A 16,241-nucleotide genomic window follows, 5' to 3' on the forward strand; every position below is an offset into this window, starting at 1 on the left:
AATTTATATCCCATGAAGTTTTAAAACACAAGCCTTTTGCTAGCAGGTCCCCTTCCTGTAACATTCATCTTAGAAAGGGGCAGTAGGTTAGTAAGTTTGCAATTCAGGGGCTCTGCAGCAGCTTGAAAGTCTTTCCAAAGCTTATTACTGTTTTTCAGGGCGTAAATTCTGATATTTAGCTTTTTCCATGGACGTATGTGTTTGGTTTTATTTCAGGGGAAAATGTCTCTGTCACTGAGAACTGCAGTCATGCAGCCTGTCTCCGGTTAGTGCCCTTCCATTTCTGGTGCTTTGCTGCAGTTATAAGACTTTGTTAGAGTTTCTTGTTGCTCAAATGGGTGTAATTTCTGATATTTATCTGTTTCCCTAATCTTCATTACTTGATTTTGCCCGCCGCGAAACAGTGTCACTCATAGTCATTGAAATGTCACTCATAATTTCACTGAAATTATGAAAATGTCACACATAGCAATCTGAAACCTTGGCAGCTATCAAAACATGTTTGCTGGAAACGTCTCTTTTTCTGATATTTTTCAATTTCTAAGTGTGCAGCCTCGGGGTGGAGAGAAATAAAACATTCAGAATATGAAAAATAACTAACTAACAAACTAAAGCAAGACAGGGTGGTTGCAAGGTTGCCAGATTGATTTATTCACACCTAAACCCATTAGCGCCACTTTACAGTGTATGCCAGTGAAGCGCTACTTTTGTTTTCTCATCTCTCAACATTGCTTACCCTGGGTGGGAAAGTGCACAATTTCTGGAGGTACCAAAATACCTGCTTGAACGGTGAATTGGAATTGTGTGTTTCTATGTGTGTAGCTGTGCATGTGTGTGGCTCAGTGTATCTGTAGCTCAATAAGTGCATAGGTGCCTCTGTGTGTGTGTATAGATGGCTCAGTATCTTTATGTGGCTAGCTCGGTATGTGTGTTAAGTGACTCTATGTCTCTAGCTAGCTCTGTATGTGTAAGTCAGTGGCTCTGTATGTGGATGTCTGTAGCTCTGAATATTTGTGTGGATAGCTCTCTATCTGTGTCTGGCTGACTCTGTATGTGTGGCTCTGTATGTATGTCTGGGGGATACACTTTGTATGTGTGTGGCTCTGTGTGGGTGGTTCTGTATGTGTGTGGGGTTGGCTCTCTCACTACGTCACTCTCTCTCCCTAACTCTCTCTCTCACTACCTCACTATCTCTCACTACCTCACTATCTCTCACTATACTACACTCTCTCTCACTAACTCTTTACCTCACTCTCTAACTCACTACTCAACTCTCTCTTTCTCACAGCAACACAATATCACTACCACAGTAACTATCTCTCACTCTAACACACTACTTAAAAACTTCACTCTCTCTCTCTATCTCACTACCTCACTCTCTATCACTACATCACTATCTATTTCTATCTCACTCTCACTACCTCACTAGGTATTAAATACAAAAGAAAATGTTACTGTGGGCGAGTATTATTTTCCTAAAGAAATATTAAACATTAAAAATATATATTTTAATCAATTAATTGTTTAATATACATTAATATAATGAGTTACTATACTGTAACATTTTATTTTATGGTTTCTATGTTTTGATAACTATTTTAAATCATTTTACATTTAAATTTTATATTAAAATATTTTTAATATTAAAAATAAATTAAATGAACCATCATAATTTTCCATATAGTTTCCTGTGCAGAGATCTGTGGTACAGTGGCCGATAGCTCCACCTATTTGTGAAAAGTTGCTAGTTTTAGGTGTACATTTACACTCAGAGTTAGTGAATAATAAAAAGCATGCTGAGCTACACTTAAGTGCACTAATAGATTTACGCATTAGTAAATTTGCTTCTGCAATTTACCCTTTGTGAACATGCTCCATATATATACTCTGTCATAATTTCCCAGTTGAGAAGAACAGAAGGACTAAGAGACCACAGGCAAAGTCACATGGTGTGAGCAATGGAAGTGCTAACTTAAGCCACTGCTCTGCCCCAGTTTCGACAGGATGGTGTCCACGGAGAAATGCACACGGAGAGATAAGGATAACACATAAGCCAGGCCCCCCCCCCAAGGAGCTACCGAGTATAGTGAGGAGGATCAGCTGGGGAAAAGGCCAGGAGTCCGTGGTCTATTGTCAGGGACGGCCAGCTCAGCATCTTGTTCCCCAAGTGAAGACTTACTGGTGGAGTGGGCAGTGTCAATCTGTAATTTGACGGCTTACGGCAGGTACTTATCCTCTGGGTACCCTCTACCCTGCATTAGACTGTGGACTCTATGCCTCCCAAAAAGGTGCAAACCAATAGAGTATTTAGTTACATTAGACCACCGAAGGAACAAGAATTACTCGCCTCCACCACCCCCCCCCCCCAGGGTACCACTTTGGCCCTCACCAAAGAAGTCCTTCCCTCCCTTCAAGAGTTCATACTGGAGCTGCGGGAAGGTATGAAGGCAGATATCACCACCTACTTAGAGACTCTCAAGTCTCATATCAACTCCAAGCTTACAGCCCTTCAGCAAAATATTGACCCGGTGGGCACCCGCACTCTCAACCTGGACACTAAGTTTATGGAGCTGAAATAATTCATGAGCCAGATGGAGGATTCCTTGAGCCACCTCTGGACTCAATTGCAAGACACCCTCCTGAAACGCGAATACCTAGAAAAGCGCTCATGTCGAGATAACATCAGAATAAGGAATCTGGGAGAGGGAGCGCAGGGCTCAGACCTAGACACTTTTGTGGTGGGCTAATTTTCTGAACTCTGGTACCAAGGTTAAATTGGACTGAGTCCACAAGTGGGTTCAATGGCCTCTGGAGGGGGAAAGCATCCTTGTGATGTGTTGGCCAAACTACACTCCTTCAAAGTGAAGGAATCAATTTTGCAAGCTGCTCGGAAAGTGGAATCAGTCTTGTTCCAGGGTGCTACCTGCTCTCTTTATTTCAAGATATTGCCTCTGACACACTGGCCCAAAGACTACAATTTCAGCCTGTCACAGACAACCTCCATCGCAAACACATCAAATACAGGTGGACTTACCCGTTTGGCCTCTCCTTTGATTACCAAAACAAAACTCATCACTTCACGGACCTGCACTAAGGGTCTGAAAGTGAAATAGAGGGTCTGTCCATGAGCCAAGCATGGAGAATGGATAAAAGGTAAAGGCAAACACAGCACTGACTGAAGTGTCAAGGGAAAAGATGGCCTTGGAGTCGGATTGAAAGTGCTGAGAATACACAATGCTTTCTGTATCTTGGGAGAACACTAGTTCCATTATCCAATGACTCTTATTTTGCTGATTAGCCACACCGGAACAGGGGGTCTGTGTTTGAGATATCCTTTTGGGTTTTTATTTTACCCACCAGACTGCATATGTCTAAAGGCTCCATCATATAGTTCAAATGACTGCCTATCGCCCCTTCACCTTGATCTAGATATACATATGCTAGAATGCATTAGCTGTATCTGACATACAGGTCTGAAAAGTTGAAACCTGATTTCTAACATATATCTGTTGGGGAACTGGGTTCCCTAAGGTTGACTTTTTATTGTTCTTGTATTTGTTACATAAGCAGGGGGGGGTTGTTGCACCATTGAAGACTGGAGGGAGTAAGAGGAGACTTGGAGACGCTTTTCCAATACTTAACTGTTCAGGGTGGGAGCGGAGGGGAGGCCCTGTGTTAAGTCTGTGTCTTTTGAGCGAGAATATCCCTGGGGAGATGCTATGGTTTTGACTACCCTGATCTGGAACATTAAAGGTGTAAACTCTCTGGTTAAGCGACACAAACACTGGAAATATCTCACTGACCAGAGACATGATATAGTAAGTGGGGTGAAGGCCATACACTTCGACACAAAGCATACCCATTGATCTACAGATCCTCTGCCACCACTAAGCATAATGGAGCGGCTCTCCTCTGCCATTCCTCTTTAAAGTTACAACCATTGAGATGCAAATCTTATCAAGAGGAGAGAAAAATGTTAAAGGAACCATTGTCGGATGGGTGTGCACCATAGCAGTGATATATGCTCCCATTTCCATTCAGGCTACATTTTGACATTTAATGCAAAGTTAGAGGTCACTGTTCCTAAAGAGAAAGGGAAGGAAGAACTGTCTAAGAGTTGGACAGATTGTGAGGGACATTCGATGAGGGTTTGCGGAAGGGGACACCATCCTGATGGGGGACTTTAACCTCACATGGGATCTGGCATTAGATAGCAAGTTGGGAATTTTCCTAAAACTCTGAAACAGGCCATCCAGGAAGTGGACTTGCTTGACGCCTGGGGAACCACACACCCTACGACCAGAGGGCCCGATTCACAGAACTAACTTAAGACAAAATCCTAAACTTACTACCATTTTGGTATTCACAGAAGGCGCTTACTCATTTTGGTATTCACAGAAGGCACTTACTCATTTCGGTATTCACAGAAGTTAGGAGTCTTAAGTTTAGGACTCCTAAATGCCTTCTGTGAATACCGAAAGTCTTAAAATTAGCATTTTTCTCAGTTTAGTAGTAGTATAGTTAGGACTCCTAACTTTAAGACTCCTAAACTGAGAAAATTCCTAATTTTAAGACTTTCGGTATTCACAGAAGGCATTTAGGAGTCCTAAAGTTAGGAGTCCTAACTTTACTACTACTAAATTGAGAAAAATCCTAATTTTAAGACTTTAGTTATTCACAGAAGGCATTTAGGAGTCCTGAAGTTAGGAGTCCTAACTATACTACTACTAAACTGAGAAAAATCCTAATTTTAAGACTTTCGGTATTCACAGAAGGCATTTAGGAGTCCTAAAGTTAGGACTCCTAACTTCTGTGAATACCGAAATGAGTAAGTGCCTTCTGTGAATACCAAAATGAGTAAGTGCCTTCTGTGAATACCAAAATGGTAGTAGGTTTAGGATTTTGTCTTAAGTTAGTTCTGTGAATCGGGCCCTGAGACTATACATTTTTCTCACATTCTCATCGCATATACTCTTAACTTGACTATACCTTCATAAGTCAATCCTTAGAAGACTCAATAGTGGAGGCTAGATTTCACCCTTTCACACTCTCTGACCATGCTCCTATAGGATTTACATAAGAATGGGCTACCCCAACACCTAAATTCTGCAGATGGTTCTTTCCTGGGTCCCTTCCTAGAGATCATCTTTTTTGTAACGAACTCCAGAAAACCATTCGGGAATTTTCTCAACTGAACAGCCCTACAGACACTAATCCCACCACCATGTGGGATGTCTTCAAAGCAGTGCTCCAGGTTAAAATCTATTTCATTCATGTCCACCCAGACTAAACATAAATCACAGGACAGAATGGCGTTTAAGGCCGAACTCCAACAGGCAGAGCTGGTTCATAAAGATTCCCCTCCACAATGCGTGACCAGCATACCTGAACCACAGCCTCGCATACCACGTACCTGTCAGACACCTTTGCTTCACCCAACTGGCCCGGGCCACTATCCCACGGATCCAAAAGATCAGAGCCGGAGGAAGGTCCTTCTCCCACCTCAACGTCAAGACCAGGAACACCCTGCCTCTCCCCCTCAGGCAACCCCCGTCGCTGACCCAATTCAAGAAGGATCTCAAGATCTGGATCATCGACTGAACCCCAGTGCCCAGACGGATCAGCAGCACCTCCCTCAGTGCCTTGAGACCCTCACGGGTGAGTAGCCGTGCTCTATAAACCATGATTGATTGGAACACTGGTTGATTCCCTGACCTTGTCCCTCCAAAGGACAGTCACAGCGTTAAAAGGAAAAGTACACAAAATCTACACAAATAGAGCAGAGTTATCACTGCTGCGCATCAACAAAAAAAACATATGGTCATGGGAATACAGTAGGATCCCACCTGGCGTGGCAACTTAGAGTCAAACATGAAAAAGAAGAAAACATTGGTCCAATTAAATTGACAACCTGTGAGACAGTCAGAAAAAAGAGGGTAAAAAACTGACTTTTTACGACTTCTAGAAACACCTCTACTCCTCTGAACCTGCGGAGGAAACCATGCAACTGAAATATCTTGAAGGGGCAAAACTGCGTCAAGCGACCGCCGACCAGAACGAAGAGCTGGAAGACCCCATCAGAAAGGACGATAGTCAGGCCGCCATCAACGCCTTTAAGCTCCACAAATCGCCTAGGCCTGAAGGGTTCACACCCCACTATTATAAAACCTTTAGCTCAGAGTTGGTGCTACACCTGACTGCTCTATTTACTTACATCGCAGACACACACCAAATAACACACATGATGGGTGAGGCTCTAACATCAGTCATCCCAAAGCCTGGCAAAGACCCTCATTTCTGTGCTTCCTACTGACACATTGCATTGCTGAACCTAGAAGCTAAACTCTATACTAAGATATTAGCCATTAGATCGAGGATATTATTCCAGATCTGATCCATCTGGATCAGTCTGCCTTTATTAAAGGGCGACAGACACATGACTATCTAGGAAGGGTGGTTCACCTGGTCAAAAAAGCGACCAAAAAATGATTCCTGGGGGTTCCCTTGGCACTAGATGTCGAAAAAGACTTTGACCAGGTGGATCGGTCTTTCCTTTTTCATACCCTTCGCAGCTTTGGCATTGATGAATGCTTCTTAGCAATGGTCCAGGCCAATTTTGCTAATCCACAGTCGCGAGCACTGGTAAACGGGGTGGGCTCTGACTTCCTTAGTTTGGAGTAAGAGACAGGGATGTCCTTAATCCCAGCTCCTATTTCCCCTCAGTATCGAATCCTTAGCGGTCAAGGTAGGAGCCACACAATCTACCCAAGGCCTCCCCTTTGGATCTGTTCAACATAAAATGTAGCTGATGATGTACTCCTCTCCCTCACAACCTTTCAATCATCTCTAGCAGCCTTACAATCTGAACTTAAATTATATAAGGCTGTAACAGGGTTTCGTATTAGCCTACTTAAATCCTTCCTTTTCAACTAGACTCTGCCTATCTCCGAGATGGAGGCGTCCGCTCACTCCACTCCTTTTCAATACGCTAAAAAAGACCTTACTTATCTTGAAATTAAGATCACCCCTATTGTAGCTGATCTTTATCGAGCAAATTATCCTCCACTCTTATCACAACTTAAGACGAATCTCAAGAGCTGGGTCCCAATGTGAATAACCTGGCTTGGTCACATCATTGCAATAAAAATGATTGTCTTACCGAAATATTGGCACCTTTTCCCAGGGCTCTTCAATCCCTGCTCACACGATTTCTCTGGCAAGATCACATGGCCCGTCTTCACTATAAAGAATTGTGATTAACTAAAGATGCTGGTGGCCTGGCCTTCCCTGACTTCTAATTATACTATAGGGCAGCACAGTTAAGAGTGATTGCTGGTAGCATGGCCTTCCCTGACTTTTAATTATACTACAGGGCAGCACAGTTGAGAGTGATTCCAGAGTGGTCCTCAGACAAAAGTGGTTGCACATGGATAGAGTGGTAGTAGGCAGGTATATATGGGATATTCTTTGGAAGCCGAAGCCAGATCGTCTACCCAACGCTTACCTCAGTACACCCACCAAAATGATCGTTAAGGTGTGGGACACAGTAAATCACTCCCTTTACTCCTATACATTTCAATGAAGCCTTTCCACCAGCACTAACACCTTGCCCGTTTGACCTCTGGAAGGAAGGCCGCTGCCTCCCCAGATCTGATCTATTCCATGGGTGGGATGTCCTTACATTCGAAAACTGTGAATGGGAGTTCTGAGAGATATTGTTAAACACAATTGAAACATTGGGTACTCCGCCCATAGCTGACGACAGCTGCCACTAGGGAGCTCTCCTCAACAGAGAAACTTGTGATGCAGGCGTGAGGATCAAGGGGTTATAGATCCTCTTTATACTCATTATTGAGAACTACCTTCTGCTAGGCTCACCACATAGTCTTCTGGGAACGCACCCTTGGGGAGGCGATCGCTGAGGAGAAATGGCAGAAGCTTTAGAGAGATATCCACAGATTCAATCACTCTATGGGGATGAGGGAAGCATTCTACAAAGTGCTCTTCTACTGGTATCTATACTCTACTAAACTAAAAAAAAAAATACCCAAACATGTCTGAGCCCTGTTGGAGGGGATAGAGGTTACTCAGGGACTTTCACCACATTTGGTGGGACTGCCCAGTCATTCGCCCTTTTTGGACTGAAATACTAGCACAGGATAAGGATATCCTGGGGTATCTGCTCCCAGCTACAGCAGCATTTTCCCTCTTAAGATTGAGAGATGAGACCCTTAAACCTCAGACTTCCGGAGACCAATCACTTCTGTGGCTATGTCTTGGAGCTGCTAAGGTGGCCTTAGTTGGTTACTCGAAGAAGACCCAAGCACCCATGATGTACCAGTGGCATGCGCGAATTTGGCAGGGTATTACTATGGAAAGGCTAGCCGACATCTTTTTAGATAACAAACAAAACCTTTGATTATACTTGGGGCCCACTGGTGCAGTTTCTTCCAACAGGACTCCCGCTTTTCACATGTCCCACACGTACATGAGAGACGGAGCTGGCGTCTCCCCTGCTCTATTTAATACTTTATTCCAAGGTCCCGCTCCACTACTGGCTGGCTTTGTTCATAGCACATCGCACAGAGTCTTAACAAATCTACTCATGTTTTCTCGTTTGAGATTGTTTGGGGGGAGGAGGAATCAGGGTGGGGAACGATGCTACTGAATTCTATTGTGAGCTTGATTCGTAGTACCTTACTAGTGTTATCTGTTTATATCTAGGAAACCTTACAGTGACCAAAACTGTATGTTGCATTAGCATGTTCGAAGTATGTATATGGTATCTTATCCTTGTACTTCAGTTAATATATGGATATTTGCCTCATAAAATTCAATAAAGAAATTTTGAGGGAAAAAAAACGAACACAACAGTCACAGTACAAAATAACAATAACTCAATGTAACGCAACCACACATCACTACCACAAAAAAATGCAATGCAAAAAAAATGCATGAAAATTCTTTCTACACATAACCACCCCCACAAGTCTGATTTCATAATATGAAGGTCAAAGATGTTTTCACCATGCGCCCCAATCAAGAAAGTTTTGTAATCTGGCCTCACGCCTCTAGCAAATTTGGTGTAGAAAATGAGTGTATTTTATTTTTTCAGATCTGTAGGGGTGATACATCATATGACAAAGAATTGTAGTCTGTACATACTTAAGTGAAAGGCAACGTGGCCTCTCTCTCTCTGGTAGGGGATAATTTCAGACCATGTATTAGAATTTATGATGTAACACATCTCACATGTGATGCCAATCTGTGACCAGGTCTTTTTCATGTATATCTAATGAGCTTTCAAGTTGTACTGTACCCAGAAACACATAAGCCACTTTGCTGTTTTATTTCTAAGTATATAGACCTGTTCACAGCTGTTGGCTCTGAGAGCAACAGAGAAGACCAGTCTCTGCTTTGCCCTGCTCTTGTAGGTTTTAGAATTTCTCATTTTATCAGATTTGTTATGCCTGATATGTGTGTGTGTGTGTGTGTCAGCCTCATCCCAGCACCCTCTCTAATGTCAGCTCCCCCCAACCTTGATGCCCTGAGGCCCTTCTTCTCCCTTTGTACACTAAACACTGTAAATGGTGCATTGTCCACAGGGCTTGATTACTTTGTAGCTAGGTTTGCTCTGTGCAGCTACATACATACATAAACACATGCATGCAGATGGCTATTGCTGATATGACCCTTTTCTGTGAGCATTGAGGTTGGTTTTGCTTACTAAATGATTCAACTTTCTTTGGAATTCATGTTAGAGCTCTTGCTTGTGGATGGACTTTTTGCATTTATTTAGATACAGTGCAGGGTATGGCAAACAGCAGATAACTTCCACTTGAGAGCCATCATTTTTGCACTGAATGTTTTTATTGTAATGTTTGGTTTAGGAGCCGTAGGTACTAGGGTATCTACATCAGATGAGTTGTCTGTAGGACTGTGGGGCTCTCACGATGCTGGGGTCCTGGCTGAGGACTTCTAATCTTAAGTCATTGAAGGAGCATGACAGCAGTTTAGTGTGATTAAGCAGGCCAAGAACAGCAACTGTAATATAGTGCATTTACTGTGAGGTGCCTATGTCTTCCCTCCAGGCCACAGGAAGGGGGGTGAGATATGAGAGAAGTGTGATGATGATTAGGTGAGGATGTTGTCTTTCTTGTAAGTGGGATCAATAGTGTGTTGGGGATACTAAATGTGTTGACAGGCGCAAGGAATGATTATATTATAGTTTTTAGTGGTGAGACTCCCCGGGAGCTGGTAGACTCTAAGGTAGATGCCTACTTGATTGAGGATCATGTTTGTGTCACTGATATTTTAGGTGAAATTGACCTTCTGCAGGAAAATGAAGGTCTGAGTGACGAAAAAGGGAAGCATTGAATGGGGATTTCACAGGATCTAGTGCGGTGTTGGTTTGTGCATATGCTATGATGTCACCCATCTTGGGTGAGTGGCATGCTAAGGGTGAGCTATGTCTCTAAGAAGCAGATAGTTTTTATTGCGATGGTGTCAAGGTTGTCTCCAGCATGAGGAACAGCTGAGGGAACATGATGAGTTTAAGGTGTAGAAAGTTTTGGCCAGTGGACTGCATGTTGTAGTGAGTGGAATGAGAATATATTGCAGGCACTGAAGAAGTGTGGTTAAGAGTAAGTGGGGGATTGGTGGGTGCTATTGATGATGAACATAGCATGGCGACTGGTTAGTATAGGCATTTGCTCCTGCGGGTAATCATAATAGAACAAAATCCCACTTGACACGTCTTTCTTCTCGTGTGCCTCACAAGTGCTGCTGGTTCTGATCCCCAAATTAAATGATACTACATGATTTTTCTACAAACATTATTTATTCATTTTTTACTTTAAAAAAAATATATATTTTGTTATATTCACTTGATCTCAGTAAACACATCTCTTAAAAAGTATAATTGTACATTTTAACAATTCCTTCCATGTACTGCGGAAGGTACCTGTTTTTGACAACAAAGAAAATTACATTGTATTTGAAGTCAAATCAATAAATACATACCCCCACACAGCGATCTACTCTCTCCTACATTCATCCAAGATCCCTACCTACCATACACTACATTCATACTCTGATCCAGCATTCTACTCATATACGGGACAGACAGCAATGGAAAAACAGTTTTGTTTTTTATCCGTAAGAACGTTGTGGGCTAGGATCACGCTTCCAAGAACGGTCAACGCATGTTTCGGTGTGGGCACAGATTTCGTCAAATCTATTATAATTGCTGTTTTCTCCCCTCATCCCAGACCTAGAAGTATCATTGTTATGATGTAACCATCGTTTTTGATGGACAGTGGGTGTTTCGATCAGAGGTTTGGTCATTTCCCTTGCAGGCCTTCACTGAACCAGGCAGGAATTGCCCTCTGCTGATGATGCATGGCGCAGCTGCTAAACCAAGAATAGAGTAGTGGGAGAGAGCCACAAATCTTGTCTTTTGGCTTTGTTTAAATGAGTGGTAATGCTGCTGAGTCTCGCAGAGCTCACATGAACTTCACGTTTGGTTGGATTTCTTCTTTTTGGAGGCAGAGTTGTGTCCAGAAATTCAGCTCAGGGTGTTCTGGCAGAGAGGTTTCTTGCTTTTCTGCACCCATTTTATTTGTGAATTTTCACACTATTGGGTTACATGATTCTAGAGTCACATTATCTCATTTGGTTCAATGGTAACACAGCTGATCAGTGGCGTAGCTAGACACTTTGCCGTCCATGGCGGTCCCTGCCTTCGGCGCCCTGCAGCGGCCGCAAGGAGGGGTGGGGGTGCTGGCGATTCCTGAGTTTACTGCTGTCGGTAAACTCAAGTAGGAGTGGAAGGGGGGATGGGGGGGGGGGGGGGTTAGGGACTGGAGAGTCCTGCATGGGCCGCGGGCCGGCAAACGCATGTAAGAGCAGAGGGAGGAGCCGCCCCCCTCAAAATTCGTACAGCCCGGGGCAGACCCCCCCAGCCCCTCCCTTGCTATGCCACTGCAGCTGATGTTTGAAGACCTCGAGCCGAAACTCGAAAGTGGTTTATTTCGGTTGAATTTCTTCCATGTTAGAGCTCAATGTTTCACCCAGAACGCACAAGTGTGGCTTTGAGAGGTGTGGGGCATTTAATATGCTGAACCTCGAGCATTGTCTGGTGTTTTTAATATTTTTAATTCACACAAACTAACTGTCATGTGAAGGCTGGAGGTCGTGTTTATTTAGTAAAAAGTACTGAATGAAAATTCACCAAATCTTAAAAACGGACAGACACGCACAATGTGTAATCGCACTATAAAGTTTTGGGAACTTTCATTAAAGTTTTTTTTTGGATTGTACTTGCAGACAAATCACAATGTGAGCCTGAATTCAAATGTTTTTGGATCGACCTACCAGTTATCAAGCTTTCCAATAAATTACATAAGGAGGCAAACAGATTTTTATTGATAGCTTGATTCTGATTGGTTAAGAGAGGCCAAAATTATAAGTCACCTAAAAACGCCCTTTCATAAGGAACTCTGGATCTATCTTTGGTGAGGGAATCTTGAGTGTACCAAGTGTTGTCATAGGCTGCTGTGTGTCAGGATTGCAACCATCTAAGTTATAATGTCTGCTGGCTAAGTCTATATTTAAGTTTGTATTCCCTCTATGTGTTCTGATGGAGTAAACGTTAAATCGCATTAAACTCACTGCGCCTTCATTAAAGTTTGATATTACAGGTCAATGTTTATCTCAGGAAGTACAGGGCCAGATGTACCGTAGGCTTATGCAGTGGCAAACCCTCTTAATAGTTCAAATTCAGGGGGTGCATCTAAACAAACCTTTGTACATATATGCTAACCCCATTTTATGATTCAGAAAGCTTTTCCAAATTGGAAAATGGGATTAGAAACAGTCATCGGTTCAGTTTTGGAACATATGTGTTTATTGGACATTTCTTCCAAATACTCAATCGGTACCATGTGTGCCAATGGTTTGCAACAATAATTCCTATCACAAACCATTGATAAGTTACTGATTCCCAAGTTGGGATGGTAACTCATTCTCAAAAAGGAAGGGTGTCCTTTGTGAAATTGGGTGGCAGCTTCAGGGGGAGTAGGCAGTGGGCTAGAGGACCACTGCTAACTCTCCAGGAGTTTTAGAAACTGAATAAAACATTTTTAAGCAGCCTAGTTACCTTTAAAGAAAGCACACTGCTTTTTCAAAACAAAAACAGTTTTGAAATGCAAAGAGAGGTATGGTGTTTGGTTGTCCCTTGCAGGCCACCGTGCTTGTCTTTGCAGCAAATCAGAGAATGCCACAATTTGCGGACTGGCTAATGAATATTCATTTTGGGAGGTCATTCTGCAACTCCCCTTCGAAATCGTTGTTTTAAGTACTGACCTATTACTTTTAAAATGTTTGATGATTATGGGCCTGATTTAGATCTTGACGGTCGTCCTGCGGCAGGACTGAGTGCTCCGCCGAGCTGGTGGTCTTCCGCCAGCCGTATTTAGATGTATATGCGATACACAGACGGCTGCAGAGGCGGTCTGTGCTGGCGAGCCACCTGCCGTCGCTGCCTCGACGGCGTTGTCCCGCCTAGCAGATTTGGATGTTCCTGTTGGGCTGGCGGTGTCTTGTCAGTGAAGTACTGACAGGGGGCGACCGTGGCGGTGGGGAGAAAGGTAAGTAACATGTTTTTATATATGCAACACACATATACGTTGTATATATGTACATATGTGTCTGTAGGTTATGTGTAGTGAGCATATTTTGTGCATTCTGCATTGCACCCCACCTACCTACACACACCATGCAATGTATACCTGCAGACACCATGAACACCTAACTTCGGGTACATCAAAATGGGGTGGCGGTCCATCACAGTCAAGGTGCAGCAGGTAAGGGTGGCGACCTAGGTGAAGGAATAGAGGACAAAATCGCATGCTGTAGACCAAAAAAAGGTGAGTTTTCACCCCTTTTTGTCCCATTCCGCCTACTCCAAGTAGGAGCGATTCCCGCTAGAATCCCCTTTGAAACAGCCCGCATCGAAGTCTGGAGGGTGGGAATCCTGGCTGGAGTCCCACCGCCGTCTGCTAAAGCCCATCCTGCTGTAGGGTCGGGGAGCAAAGTCCTGGCGGAGTCAGCGGGACCGCGGCAGTCTTCTCTCCCATTGCCAGCCAGCATTTAAATCTGGTGGACGGATCGCCGGGGCGGCGGGCTTGAAGACCACTAAAAAAGCCCACTCCATTGTGGTCCCGCCAACAAGTAAATCAGGCCCTTTGTCTTTCGATATTTCCTTCTCCCTCTTTATTCAATGAGTCTGAGATGTAATTTCCAGCATAAACATGACGGTTTCAGTTCTTCCTGGGAATCCAGGCTTTATGACATTTTATAGAATTTCTAGTGGCAATGCATTTCCAATACAATTTAAACATTTATCATGTCTTTCTATGAATGTTGCCCATCTTACTATGTCAACAGTAAATCCCGTATATTGGAACTATAAATATGCACCATTCTTCTTTTTGTGCTATTGTAACGTTTGCTAACTTGGCCATTTGAAAACTGCCTCGTCCTGTAAGTAGTCTTTTATTTTCATTTTTATTACTGTCAGGATTCTGAACAGTAGATTTTTTTTTTCATGACCTTCAAAGGACGCGCTTTCAAATGATAACCACGTCTTTGTGTAAAACATGACAAAATTAAAAGCCATCTGTTGACCAAAAACGTGCCTGGTAAGTCCTGATGTTTAATATTTACTTAAAGGCTTTAAACACCTTTAGTCAGGAAGCTTTGCACAGTTTACACAAAACGATGCATTCAAAGGAAAAGGTGAAGAGGAAATCCAGGTGGTTTATCGAAGAAGGATTCCGGAAACACAGCAGAGGGTTTAAGTCACGTCAGGCAGACGAGGAGAAAGCAGGTGCGCCTTTAGAGATGATGCAAAAATAAACAGGGGGATCACAGGAAAAGATTCAGGACCATAGAGCCAAGCAAAACATGAAATGGAAGCAACGAGGGACGCGAGCGGAAGCCGGGTTTTAGGAGTGAGCCGGCTCCTTGTTCAAAAGATCTTTGAAGAGCAGGTGAGGACAGGGCAGGGGTTAGAGAGGAAACTAAGGGGAGGGGTGTGGCTTTGTGAAGGCGGCCTTGAGAGGCTATGCGACAAGTGCAAGGGGAGTTCTGAGAAAGGATGGTTTGACAGCAGGGTCCTAACCCACAGGGACCCGTACAAGTTAAGCTTAAGGATGTGTGTACATCATTGAAAGGTGTGAAGGATGCGACAATGGGCTGCTGGGCGGGATTCGGAGTTCCGCTCCCCATACTTCGAGGTGCACCAGGATATCTGGGAGCGCAGAATTACAAACCTCATGATTTGTCTCTTACAAAAAATTGTCAATGCGAAACTGGATATAAATATGATCCTGCTGGCGAACTCTTCAATGGAGAGAGCTTCGGGTGTGTTTTTTGAGTATGTCGTCATAGAGTGAAATAAGAATAGTTTGGGACTCTGATGTATAAGCCCTAGAAGACGGACGTGGGCTCTGAGGGAGCATTCTGAACATATGAATATTTACCCCTGTTTGTTCGTTTGTATCGATGGGAAGTAAATTATTTGTTCAGCATGAGAGGTATGACTGGCTGAAGTGTCAACACTATTGGTCTGTGGGGTCGTTTTGGTTTTTGTTCCTGGGTTGAAAATTATAAATATTAAGAATTTTGTAGTTGAGAAACAATGAATATTCAGTGGCGGATCCTCCGCTATGGTGGAGGAGCGTCACTCCTCTGCTTGTAAGCGGTGGGACGCAGGAACATAAAATGATAATAGCTTCGAGTTATTAGCATTTTATGCTGCTTCACGCTGCTTTGCCGGTGGGCGGGGCTGCTCTGCTCTCGGAGCAGGGGAGGAGTGGTTTGCCCACTCCTAAGTGCGCAATGACTGTTTGGTTGGCCCTCTCGGGCGGCCCAAACCAGTCATGCGCACTTTTCCCATTCTCCATACAGGCTGCATTACAGCCTGCGCGGAGAACAAACCCAGGCCCCCATTCCCTGGTTGAGCATCGAACCAGGATGCTCATAACCAATCACAACGCTGCATTGCAGCGTTGTGATTGGTCAGGGGAGCCTGGGTGCTTACCAATCACAATGCTGCATTGCAGCGTTGTTATTGGTCAGTGGGGCCTGCTTCCTGTTCCCAGAGTTCTAGGAGGAGAGCAGGAGCAGAGATGCGGGACGCGGCGGCAAGGTAAGGTTATTTTTTAATTTATTTGTTT

The sequence above is a fragment of the Triturus cristatus genome, chromosome 8 (assembly GCF_964204655.1).
Source record: "Triturus cristatus chromosome 8, aTriCri1.1, whole genome shotgun sequence".
NCBI classification, from domain to species: domain Eukaryota; kingdom Metazoa; phylum Chordata; class Amphibia; order Caudata; family Salamandridae; genus Triturus; species Triturus cristatus.